Here is an 8935-nt window from a genome sequence, read left to right on the forward strand (position 1 = left end):
CAGAGGAAGGCAGGAGAACCCCAAGGAGCCAGAAGGTTGGCAGGCCTGGAATGCAAGGCAGGAGGAGCAGTGAGAGCAGCTGGGCAGGAGGGACTGGAGATTTAGGTGGGAGAAACACAAGACTGGAGGCGGGGGATCATGTAGGGACTCAGTGGCATGATGCAGAGAAATACACTGGTTAAGAAACATCCAGGAAGTACAGCTGCCAGGACTTAGTGGTTAACTGATACAATGGAAGCTTAGATCACGGGCATCCAATCTTTCTCTTTTCTGATATAAGCATTCAGTGCTATTCCTGTCCCTCTAAGCACTGCTTTAGCTGCATCCCACAATTTTCACATGTTGTGTTTTTATCTTCATTCAGCTTAAAATACTTTCAAATTCTATTTAGAAGCTTGCTCCCTAATTTTCAAATATTTGTGGCAGGTCTCTTTCTGTCATTGTTTTCTAATTCAATGCTACTGTCGTCATTCATTTTAAATGTATTTACCAAGACTTGTTTTGTAGCCCAGTATATGGTCTGTGTACTGGGCCCGAAACCCAGTTGATTCCCTTCCCTTTTTTATCTGACTTTACCTTGCCTTACATGACTTCTTCTTTGCCTTTTTCTTTTTCAATCCTTCAGTGCATAGGAGTGAAGAGAAGGTCAAGCCTGCATGCATTTCCTGCCGTCTGCGGATTTTTTTTCTCGACACTGCCTGTGAGGAATTATGCACCAACTCCACAAAAGTAAGCAATAAAATATTGGCACGTTGTAGTGCAAATCTATATTTGGGAAAGAAAATTACTCTAAAGAATCACAGTCTGCAGAAATAAGACGTTGGCCACAATAATTACAGCCTTTACATTATTATGCAGAGGAAGTTTAGCCTCCCTGGAGCCAGAGCCACATGGTTTCAAACATCTCCTTCCTGGAAGAGGGTCTCTCCCCACTGGGGTGGCTTCCCAGAAGAAAAAAACATTCAGCTTCAAAGACCAATTCAACCTCCCATCTCTTAAGACATTGCAGGAGCTTGAGGATTACAGTTGCCATTCTCTCTTCTTTAAGGATAAGCACATATAACTCGGTATCTACCGGGTCTCACCCAGGGCATCACCCTTTATTGTTCAGTGAGGAAGAGAATCACGTATCGAGCTGGGAACATGAGCTGGGAATTGTGGGTTCTGCCTTGTCTGCCGTGAGTAGCTAGAACATAAGCACAGCCTCTGAATCCACGAGGGTTCTTCTTGATATCTAAAGCCATCTCCTAACCCCTCTACCTTTTGCCCTTCTCTAACCGGAATAGCATCTGGAAAGTGGTTGTTCAACTTCTTTGTCACAACACTGTAGTCCTGCTAAGTTTCGAGACTCTGGTCATTTCTCTCATTACAGAGATGGAATCCTCTTTAATGGGATCAAAGCCATCCTCAGGAAGCCCTGTACAAAGAAGCAACTGATAAAATAAGTGAGGAAATTCTGGAGTTGGTAGTTTGAATTCCTCAAATTCCTTAAAGTCCCGAATTCTAGGGAATTTAGTAGTATGTAAAGGGAAGAAAGCAAGGAGGATTTTCTTCTGTCATTCAGAGCACTGCACTTTGAAAGAGGGCGTGGAATAGAACAGGGTCTAAACAGAGGGTTAAGAAGTTGTGTGGTAGCCTGAAGCAACTTTAATTGAGACCAGCTTGAGGGCACTTTTTATTCTCTGTGGAGGGTTATTTCTTCTTGGGGGACTTAAAAACCATGATGTCCACCCACGCTCCTTAACTGGAAACTTCTAGCCACATCTGTCCCACATCTGAGAAGATCACGTGCGCCTCTGTGGGCATCTTGAGTGCTGTGCTAACCCTCGCGTTTCATTTTAGTTCCCCCATCAGGCTCCGGTTTTGAATTCCACAAGCCCTGCCTTAACCACAGCCTAATGAGAGAAGATGTCATACATTCTCGAGTGGCAATGTGGGAACCCCCACATCCCATGAGGCTCCCAAGCCAGGGCAACAAGTCAGCTTCTCTGCAAGTGACTATCTGTCTCTGTCCTTAGGCCACCGGCCCTGCTCCTGTCACATCACCACCCAGGAGCCACCAGCTACCAACGGCTGCCAGGGCCCCAGCCATCATCACGGAGGACTTCGGCAGTAAGATTGTTCTCTAAATGTCACTGTCTACCCCCTCACCGTGCAAGTTCTTTAGTCTGTGCTGGTGCCTTAAAAGCTTCTGCTGGCTTTGTGTTGAGCAAGCCTCGTCTCTACTCCAGGTGGATCTGGTAGTTTGATCGGCGCAAGGTAAGACGCGGGAGCCTGGACCGTTTATTCTGGAAGAAATCCAGAAAAGACAATGTGTTTTTCGGAAAGAGTGGTGGAAATTACTGCAGAGGCATTGGCATCCACAGGGCCCGCCCTGGCGGCCGCTTCCTCAGCCCTTGAGAGCAGAGTCGTCGCCCCAGATGTGGACAGTGTGGAGGCTGGAAGACCCCGAGCCAGCCAAGCTACGGGGGGCTTCCTGACCATGGGCTCCGGGCGGTGACGGCGCTGCAAGACCTGTGCTTTCTGTAACCCAGAGTCACAAGAGCCCGGGGCCTCTTTCACAGGGTGTGTCCACACGGGGAAAAGGCTTGAACTCTCAGCACACCCAGTGAAGCCTAGTGAGTGGCCCAGCCAGCAGTGCCGGACGGGTGCAGGCGTTCCCCCTGGGGTGGTTGAGGGGCCCGAGGGAAGCCTCCGGAAACGGACAGGATGCCGGAAGGTTACAGGTATATCCGGTCGCTTACCCGCGTGGGGGTGGTGAGGAGACGCTGCAGGGCAGAGGGTGTAAAGGCGGGCTGGGGTCCAAATAGGGGGGCCCTGAAGGGGCTCCGGACTTTATGGGTACCTGGTAACTTTATAAAGTCAAGGGCAAAGGGAAGAAGGAAGACGTGGCTCTCAACTTCCCCTCCACCCCAGTCATGTGGCCCCTACGGCTTCTATTTCACAGGCTGCTGCTTTCCCTGTAGACACCGAAAAGTAGACTTTCTCACTCTCCCGGCAAGAGACCGCAGTGCAGGAAAATAAAGATGTTTTCCACAGTGGGAGCTGCCAGCGGGGGACTGCTGGCCCCAGAACCCCGCATTCCATCCTCCAACAAATACTGACTGGGGGTCTACCGTGTTCCAGGGGCTTCCAACGCTAGTTCCTTAGGGAATCAAATCTCTGGTGCCAGGTGAAAATGAACCTGACCTGCAATCCGGGACCTCGAGAAACCTGACAACAAAGACACCTGTGGCTTGGGGGAGCTCCCGGAGCTGCCACAAGAGTAGGTGAGTCTGACGTCCCTGCCTGTGGCTGGAGAACACAGGCGAGCCGTGGGCCCGTGGGGGCCGAGCTTGGGAGCCAAGCCCCGGCCCCAGGGGGTTGTTACTGGGACATTGTCGCTAGGCCGCGCCACCGGCTCCTTGCGAGCTTGCAGACCACAGACGCAGCACGGGCTGGAGCTGTTGGCGCATCAGACCCTGGATGCGAGTAACCCCGAACCCCGAGTCCAGCCCCACGTCGCACGCCCACTGGTCAGTGCAGGCGGCCGTGCCGCGGGAAAATCAGAGCCGAGCGGAGCGCGCTCCCGACGGAGGCGCAAAGCACGCACAGGGCCACGGCCACGGCGCCCACGCAAGGACCGGCTGCTCGTGTGAGGTTACCGTACGAACCGAGGAGCGGCGCCTTCCTTATATGGGGGGGACCAAACCCAGGGAACAAGGAGGAGGGAAGAAACGTCGCCCCAGGACTCATGCAGCTAACTGCAGGTGCAGCCGCGGCCCGGCTTCCGGGGACTCGGTAAGAGGAGGTGCAAACGCCGCCACACATCGTCCGCTGAGGCTGGGGGTGGGGTGAGGCGGGTTCCGCTGGTCGGTGGGGGGGGGGGCGCGGGCGGGAGGGGGGAGGTGGTCCCCCCTCCCCCCCCCCGCCCCCCCCCCCCCGCAGCCGTGCCACCTGGGAGCGCTGGTGATGGGACACACCAGCTTCTCCCTCCACTTCTGGAGCCATGTTCGAATTGTTGCTTTCTTCACAAATGCGCCTCAAATCTGCCGCCCACGGTGCGGTCAGCTCCGCTGGGCGCCGCTCGGAAGGCTCCTTCCTGCCGCCTAGTCCACTGCCCGGCTTTCAGGCCTGCACTCGTGCGGGCAAGTTTCTTTCGGGTCCTTTAAGATGCAGCCCTGACCGTTTGGAGACGTCAGTCTCACGGTTGACCCGTGGCCCTACTCGCCCACAGTGCAGGCCAGATTCGTGGCCCCAGCGGAGTTGCGGGGTGCGTGCGTGTGCACGGGCGCGTGTACGTGTGCGCGTGTGCATGCGTGAGTGTGGTGAGCGTGTGCTCGTGCGCATGCGTGTGCGCGTGCGTGCGGATGCATGTATGTGTGTGATTGCGTGTGCGTGCGGATGCATGTATGCACGTGTGCATGCCTGTGTGTGTGCTTGCGTGTGTGTGTGTGTGCGTGCAGATAGATGCATGTGTGTACACGTGCGGATGCATGTGCGTGTGTGTGTGCTTGCATGTGTGTGCATGTGTGCAGATGCGTGTGTGTAGGTGTGCACATGCATGTGTGTAGGTGTGCATGCTTTGTGTGGTGGGCAAGGGTGAGGAGGAAAGTGGGGGCAGCTTCTGCTCTTCCCCCCATTGCTCCTTCGTGGCTTACTCTCTGAGACAGGGTCAGAGACAAAGAGGGAACAGGACAAAGCCACAAAGCCGGGTCCTCATGCGGGGCTGGCAGGCTAGCACCCCACCCACCTTGGCGGATCTGCCTGCAGGTGCAGCCTCTCCGGAGAGCTGATGCGCCAGCTACTGGCCAGCCACCCTGCGTGTCTAGCAAAGCCTGGTGAAACCCTGCAGCCTTACACCGTCACCCCCTCTGATGCCTGGTGCAGCAAGGTCAGGGAAGCCTGGAGCTTTCTCTAGCCCCATTGTCCCTGCCTTTAGGAACTAGGACCTCAGGGCAGGTATTACATATGTGATCATATCTGATGTATATTGTATATAGTATAATACACATATAGTTATGTAACTAGATGTCATATATACCTGCCTCTTCACTCCTGTACCTTTGAGAATCTATCTCTTTGGTCAGAAGTGTGTGTCTCTACGTGGCACCACTAAAACCCAGCCCCTGCACCCCCTCTTTCCCTCCCACATGTCCGCTCACTTCCCTGGAACAGGATACACTGTCCCTCCCAGGCCATCAGCTCCTGGAGGGCTGGCCCTGCTCTCAATAGACTGTTTTTGCCCCCAGCACCTGAGGACATATTAAAAGAGCTTCAGAAATCTTGTAACCATTATGTTTAGATATATCAGGCACTGTTTGTGTTAATTCCACTGGCGGTATGACCCGCCAGACGGTCTCCTTGTACCGTTAGCTATGCAGCCAGCACAGGTGCGTTCACAGAATGGAGGAACATTTACTGATTTACTGATCTACTACTACTACTACTACTACTACTACTACTACTACTCCAGTAGTAATGTGATTTTAAAAATCTGGATAGCATCTGGGCAGGTGACATATGACTTTGCATGCCTAGGATGGAGTGGGAGCAAAGTGAGGCAATAAAAAAGAGGTTTGTCTGCCAGCAAACCCACTTCCTTTCCGATTCTGCCTTCCAGAGGTCCTGACTCTCCACTCCCCAGTGAGTCTGACCTCCTGTGCTCTGCAGGGTACAAACAGGCTGTCCTGCAGGGCACCACGCACAGCTGAGAGCAGATTCTTCTTCATATCGAAGAGAAGATTAAAGGCCAAGACAACAGACTGGCAACTCAATAAATATTTATTGAATTAATTATTATTTATTGATGAATTAATTATAACTTTATCAGATAAGAAGACTGATGGTTATGGGTCAGCGTGGCTAAGCCACAGTCCCCGGTTATTTAATCAAACACTAAGTGTTGCTGTGAACATGCTGTGTAGATGTGGTTATAACACCTACAAGCAGTTGACATTCAGTAAAGCAGATTAGAATGTGGATGGGCCTCACCCAATCAGCTGGAGGCCTTAAGAGCAAAACTGAGGTTTCTAGGAAAGAAAGAAATCCTGCTTCAAGCTGCCTGAGTGTGCAGCCTGCCAGCCTGCCCTGTGGACTTCAGACCTGTGGACTGCCAGCCCCACAACCACAGAAGCCAATTCCCTAGAATAAATCTCTGAACATTTATAGGTTAATCCTACTGGTTACTGCTTCCCTGGAGAACCCTGATGGGCACAGAGATCCTCAGCTCTTCTCCTCCACCTTGTTCGTAGAACTAAGTTCCTGGGAAAGAGATTGAAAATCACATTTCTGGGGAAGCTGACCAGCTCAAGAGGAAGTTTCTAAACACGAATACTGGCATCACTGACCCCCCAGTTACAGAGCTTAGCAGGTCTTCCCACGGCGAACCCTACACCCACAAAAGCCACCCAGATACTCAGAGCTCACCACCAGCTTCTCAGCCCCAACCCTTAAATCTGAAGATACCAGACATCTGCCCTCTGACAGGAAAGAGAGACCAACACAGGAGACAACCAAGGAAGAAGAAAACTTCAGAAATACTATCTTTGGTATTCTCAGGGAGACAAGGGAAAATACTTTAACTGTGAACAAGATACCATTTTGCAAAAAAAAGGAAAACTGAGAGAACAACAACAAAAAAAGAACCCTTGATATTAAAATGCCCTAGCAAGATGGAAAACTCAGTAGAAGTATTAGGAAGTAAAATTCAGGAAATCGAGCAAAAAAGAGAAATACGGGAAAAAGGAGAGAAAAGGTAAGAAAAGAGAGAATAAGTTCAGAAGACTAATATCTGAAAAGAAAATGCAAACAATGTGTTTAAGAGAGAAAATCATCAAAGAAATAATTCAAGAAAATTTCCTGGAAATACAAGATATGAGTTTCCTGATGAGAAGGATCCACTGATGGACCCAACTGAGAAGGACCCAACATGATGACTGACATTTCACAATATTGGAGGCAAAAAAAAAGGGGGGGGGGGGAATCCTACAAACGTCCAGAGAGAAAAAATAGGTAACATTCACACAAGCAGGAATCAGAAAAGCTTCATAACTGAACAGCAGAAGCTAAAAGGCAACGAAGTCAATTCTCCAGTGTTCTGAAGGAAAATTAAATTTCCAATTTAGACGTCTGTGTGCAGCCAAACTGTCAACCAGGCTTCAGAGAGATCAAGACATTTCAGACATGCAAGGGGGACATAGACTAACTCCCGTGCTCCCTTTCTTGGAAAGCTACCGGAAAATGTGTCCTCCCCCCCCTCCCCAGATGAGAAAGCAGAAGATGTGGGCTACAGGAAGTAAGACACCCCGGACAGAAAGGAGATGACCGTCTGCTGTGCGCCAGCAAAGGGCGGTCCCCGGTTCGAGCCCGGAGGTGACCACAAGGCCCGGGCTGAGTAGAGGGATCTCAGACAGGCTCAGAAAAATGAAATCAGTGCTCCCACATGTCTTGAGAGGAGATTTGGACAAATGGAGAACAGTTTGAGGGTGAATTCATAATGAAAACGTGAAAACCAAACAAATGAAAAAAGATAATTACAAAGTTCAGGGAAAACAAAACTTTGTACAGCAAATTGCTCATGGCTCATCTATGAATATTCTTTAGTCATAGTAACATAAATATTAAACCCTGACCTAAAGACATCACAGTAGGCCAGAATTGGGTGCTCGGGTGCAGTTAAATCCCAGGGCACTACACACTCACCTCTAGACCAACCTGGGGCTCCAAACCCCCTGGGAAAGAATGAGGGAGAGATCCCAACACCATGAGAAAATGAAGGAAAGAAAAATACTTCAAACTTCTAATGCAAACCATATTCTCTTGTTAGACTTGGAGAACATTTGCCCAGCTCCAGATCTCTGGGCATATTCTCAAGAAACATCACTACTTACATCTATTAGAAGAGCTCCCAGGAAGAGCATGGCTGAGTACTTAGGATTCCAATTTATATATTATGGTCTCGTGTTTCCCAGCTCAAAACACCACGGTTAATGTATCAACGTGGAAAATGCAGCACTCAAGGTATTTGCTAATGTTTAATTTAATCTTGCATTTCTCTGGCACCTGGAGAAATTAAGAGCCTGGGGAAAACAATGATTAGCAAGCATTTGTGAGTTCGAGTGCCCTGCACTTGCAAAAACCAATTTTAAGTGCTTTTAAGATATTTGTGCTTCAGCACCTCTCAGTGAGAAGTTGGTCCTGCCCCAGACAAGTTAAGCTATGTGATTCCCACAAACCCCATGGACTATGTGAGGGAGATCGGAACTTGCGCGGTCTTCTGGTTTGTCTGTGTGTGTGAAACTTGGGGAGCACTTCCTCAGCACAAAACTGTGTATAACCCAGTATCAGGTGGTGACTGCAGCCATCCACCCGATTAGCAACAAAAGAGGAAACCTTTCACCCCGGTGGACTTTCCAGACAGAACGTGCAAATTACTTGTATTATTTTCCTCTGACATGTAAATCCTGTCTTCTTCATACTTCTACATCTCATTCGTAACATTAAATAGTATTGTGTAGAAACCCATTCCTTTTATTTATTTTTTAAACTTTTTTTTTTTTTTTTTGAGAGAGAGAGAGGGACAGAGAGAATCCTGATGTGGGGCTCGAACTCACAAAACAGAGATCATGACCTGAGCCAAAATCAAAATTCGGACACTTAACCAACTGAGCCCCCAGGCACCCGGAAAGCGCCTGTGACCCTTTCTCTTCAAAGTAGCTGCTGGTGTGAGGGATGCCCTGGCAGGTCCCCAAAAGACCACAGCATATGTGACAGTGTTTCTCAATCTCTTCTATTTTGAAAAGAGGAGGTAATGCTTAATCTAAAAGGAACGCATTGCTGATTGTGGAACTTCATGTGTCCACGTGGTTGGGGAAAGGCAAGAAGAAGGATCCTGCTGTTGAATCTCCCAACTGAGGCGTGGAAGGTGGCCCTGAAGGCGACACTGGCTTCTGCA

General features: G+C 49.8%; 1 long non-coding RNA gene across 2 annotated transcripts; it reads left to right on the forward strand.

Moving 5' to 3' along the window:
* Positions 1-6977, forward strand: LOC132665071 (uncharacterized). Of its 2 annotated transcripts, XR_013551178.2 has the most exons (4): positions 1-729; positions 2019-2259; positions 2948-3780; positions 5603-6977. It is a non-coding gene; the product is annotated as an uncharacterized LOC132665071 (long non-coding RNA). The 2 variants fall into 2 exon arrangements; XR_013551177.2 differs by having other exon boundaries at positions 2019-3780.
* The last annotated feature ends 1958 nt before the right edge of the window (positions 6978-8935 follow it).

Source organism: Panthera onca, chromosome D3 (assembly GCF_046562875.1).
Source record: "Panthera onca isolate mPanOnc1 chromosome D3, mPanOnc1 haplotype 2, whole genome shotgun sequence".
Lineage (NCBI taxonomy): Eukaryota > Metazoa > Chordata > Mammalia > Carnivora > Felidae > Panthera > Panthera onca.